Raw genomic sequence first — 4502 nt, forward strand, 5'->3', positions numbered from 1 at the left:
TAAACAACAACATTACACCTGATGTTTGTATAAATAATCAACAACATTACACCTGATGTTTGTATAAATAAACAACAACATTACACCTGATGTTTGAATAAATAAACAACAACATTACACCTGATGTTTGAATAAATAAACAACAACATTACACCTGATGTTTGAATAAATAAACAACATTACACCTGATGTTTGAATAAATAAACAACAACATTACACCTGATGTTTGAATAAATAAACAACAACATTACACCTGATGTTTGAATAAATAAACAACATTACACCTGATGTTTGAATAAATAAACAACATTACACCTGATGTTTGTATAAATAAACAACAACATTACACCTGATGTTTGTATAAATAAACAACAACATTACACCTGATGTTTGTATAAATAAACAACATTACACCTGATGTTTGTATAAATAAACAACAACATTACACCTGATGTTTGTATAAATAAACAACAACATTACACCTGATGTTTGTATAAATAAACAACATTACACCTGATGTTTGTATAAATAAACAACAACATTACACCTGATGTTTCTGTAAATAAACAACATTACACCTGATGTTTGTATAAATAATCAACAACATTACACCTGATGTTTGAATAAATAAACAACAACATTACACCTGATGTTTGAATAAATAAACAACAACATTACACCTGATGTTTGAATAAATAAACAACAACATTACACCTGATGTTTGTATAAATAAACAACATTACACCTGATGTTTGTATAAATAAACAACAACATTACACCTGATGTTTGAATAAATAAACAACAACATTACACCTGATGTTTGAATAAATAAACAACAACATTACACCTGATGTTTGTATAAATAAACAACAACATTACACCTGATGTTTGAATAAATAAACAACAACATTACACCTGATGTTTGTATAAATAAACAACAACATTACACCTGATGTTTGTATAAATAAACAACAACATTACACCTGATGTTTGAATAAATAAACAACAACATTACACCTGATGTTTGTATAAATAAACAACAACATTACACCTGATGTTTGTATAAATAAACAACAACATTACACCTGATGTTTGAATAAATAAACAACAACATTACACCTGATGTTTGAATAAATAAACAACAACATTACACCTGATGTTTGTATAAATAAACAACAACATTACACCTGATGTTTCTGTAAATAAACAACAACATTACAGCTGATGTTTGTATAAATAAACAACAACATTACACCTGATGTTTGTATAAATAAACAACAACATTACACCTGATGTTTGTATAAATAAACAACAACATTACACCTGATGTTTGTATAAATAAACAACAACATTACACCTGATGTTTGAATAAATAAACAACATTACACCTGATGTTTGTATAAATAAACAACAACATTACACCTGATGTTTCTGTAAATAAACAACATTACACCTGATGTTTGTATAAATAATCAACAACATTACACCTGATGTTTGAATAAATAAACAACATTACACCTGATGTTTGTATAAATAAACAACAACATTACACCTGATGTTTGAATAAATAAACAACATTACACCTGATGTTTCTATAAATAATCAACAACATTACACCTGATGTTTGTATAAATAATCAACAACATTACACCTGATGTTTCTGTAAATAAACAACAACATTACACCTGATGTTTCTGTAAATAAACAACAACATTACAGCTGATGTTTCTATAAACATGTCATGCTAATGTTAGCTGACGTTAGCATCGAGCTAACCTCCCGGCAGCACGTCCTCCATCTTGTCTGCGTCTCAGTCACCTGGCGTAAAGTTAAGATGTTCCCGCGCTCTCTGATTCATGCTTATTATATATTTAAGACATTAAATCACATCTTTAAATCGTTAAATGATAAACTCACGGAGATGGCGGAAGCTCTCCTCTCTTCCTCTTCAGTTTGTCAAAACGTCTCTCTGCGTTCAGCTCTGACGCACGGCGACGTCAATGTCGCAACCAACCAATGAAAAAGGAGTATGATGTAAAGAGGGCGTGGCATAAAAACCACACGGACCAATAAACGGCAGGCTACTTTAAGTTAGTGAAAACAGCGGCCTCTGGTGGTGAATACATCATTTAGAAAAAAGAGAGTCAGTTTAGATTCTAACCCAGACAGGTTCTGTTACATCTGACTAAACTAATCAATCAAATATATAATTATGATCCTCCTCACGTGAGATCAATATGCACATCTTTCTTTGTTTATACACACGTCGAGCTGCAGTGCACATACTGTGGACATGTGTTGGTGTAGAGATGTCAGAGTGAGGACGCTGAGCACAGCAGGGAGTGCTGTTGAGGATCCTTGCTCAAGGGCGCATCAGCAACACCCTGGAACTTCAGAGTCTCCGGTCTCCAGACATTATGGTCCGCATAGGGACTCAAACCGTCGCCCCTCCAGTTCCCAACCCAAGTCCCGACAGACTGAGCTTCTGCGGCCAGGTTTGGAAACTGGTCTAATAGGTGAAGAGGTGCGAGTTCACTTCCTGAGCATTGTCGAGTTTCCCTTGACCAAGGCACTGAGTCATGAGCGCCCAACATATAATTCTGACATATAACGCAATACAATCCATAAATGGCTGCATCCTATTGGTCCAGGAGAAGCATGTTGTTTTTTGGAGACGTTGTTCAGTGTAATAACTCTCTGAGTTGTTATTGTTATATATTTACAAAAATAAAAGATGTTTTGTTCTTGTTGTTAGATAGTTTTATATTTAGTTTCAGTTTGCTGCCTGTCACAAAGAGAAAAGACGTCACAGGTGAAATGAGCTGGCGTTCAGGGTGAGGTACCGTTTGGAGGTGTTTTCACACCTGTAGATCGTTTGCTCTGGTCTGAATCATCAGCAGTTTGTTCCATTGTTGGAGGCTTCAGGTGTGAAAGGATCAGTCCTGACTCACCTCTTTTCTCTCTGTTTGAACCATGTTGGCTAAAAACCACTCCCAGCATGATTCAGACTGTGGGCGCCGTTTCCCTCTCTGACATGGCGCTTGGCATTGTGGGAAACCATACACTGTGAGGGAGACTGGTCTGATGATTTTATGTTCTGTTGGATCTGTTCATGGAGCGTTTTCTAAAGCCTGAAACCTGATTGGTCCATAACTCGGGCACTGTCCCTTTAAAATCGATCAAATACAGTTACTATGGAAACCGTCTTGAACCTGAATACTGAGCTGCATGTTTGTGGGGTTCGTCAGCGTCCCGGTAAAACTTCAGCGTGACGTGAGGACGTAGCAGGAAAAGTCACCATGAGAAAGTGGGCGGGGTTTGAGCGTTTATGTCTCTTTTCATTCGTTCACACTCTGTCGTTGATTTACTTGAATTAGTTACACGTAGCGTTGATGTAAAATGATCGTGTCCTTTCTGTCTCATCTGTGATACTGAAACCGCCCCCCCTCCCCCGTAAGAATCAGAAACTCTGGAGGACTTCAAGGTGTCTGAAGGGGCTTCAGTTTGAACACTTCCTGTTTGAGCAGGTTCAGGACTCGGGGTGTCAGGAGACTCTGTTCTCTGCTCAACAACACAGAGTTCACTTCAGTCCAGATCCAGTTTGTCTCACATGAAGTCCAGCTGTGACAGGGCAGACTTTCATGGACATGATGGTGGCTCTAGACTCCAGTGGAGACCGCCGGGTCAAACCTGAATCTGAATGTGGCCGAGGTGTCAGGGTTCGAATCAGCTCTGAATGAATGGCAGTGATGTGGAAGAGCAGCGTTTAATCAACAGCACGATGAGAAGCTCCGATCACCTGAACGAATCCTGAGTCAACCAGTCTGATTAGTCACATGTGGGCCTCAGTGGTCGTGGGTTTAAATCCCACTTCAACCCTTTGCTGCATGTCGTCCCTCGCTCTCTCCTCACGGCGTTCACTCTCTCTCTCTGCATCTTGTATAATCTCACCTGTGATAATGTTCAGGTATAAAAGCTTCACAGCAGGAGAGGTGCTAACAGGGACACAGAGTCCGTCTCCTCCCTCTGACTCAGGACGGACTTCATCAAGTGTCTTACATAACTCTTATCGTGCTATAAGAACAAACAGAGAATAAAAGCCTGGACACAATCATCCACTCAGCATTCACCATCAGCTCCGTCCTGATTGGTTCCCTTTCATCTCTTCATAACACTTAAAAACACAACATGATATTATGTAACGTTCACGACAAAAAGCCTTTTAAAAGGTCTGAATGTGAGAAACCCTCAACGAGTCTGTATTAATGTGAGAGCCAACACGCCACCCAACACGCCACCCAACACGCCACCCAACACGCCACCCAACACGCCACCCAACACGCCACCCAACACGCCACCCAACATGCCAAACACGTCACCCAACACGGCAAACACGTCACCCAACACGCCACCCAACACGCCACCCAACACGCCACCCAACACGCCACCCAAATCGGCAAACACGCCACCCAACACGCCACCCAACACAGCAAACACGCCAC

The 4502-nt window shown here is 39.3% G+C and overlaps 1 protein-coding gene across 1 annotated transcript in view; it reads right to left on the reverse strand.

The window, feature by feature from the left end:
- The window catches only part of LOC306819206 (inositol hexakisphosphate and diphosphoinositol-pentakisphosphate kinase 2-like), a gene marked incomplete at its 3' end in the record, with an annotated part of 9056 nt that extends 7145 nt beyond the window's left edge, over nucleotides 1-1911 (reverse strand). Inside the window, 1 exon segment of the mRNA XM_079372979.1 lies at nucleotides 1777-1911.
- Between the last annotated feature and the right edge of the window lie 2591 nt (nucleotides 1912-4502).

Source organism: Symphodus melops (genome assembly GCF_947650265.1).
Source record: "Symphodus melops genome assembly, contig: scaffold_326, whole genome shotgun sequence".
Lineage (NCBI taxonomy): Eukaryota > Metazoa > Chordata > Actinopteri > Labriformes > Labridae > Symphodus > Symphodus melops.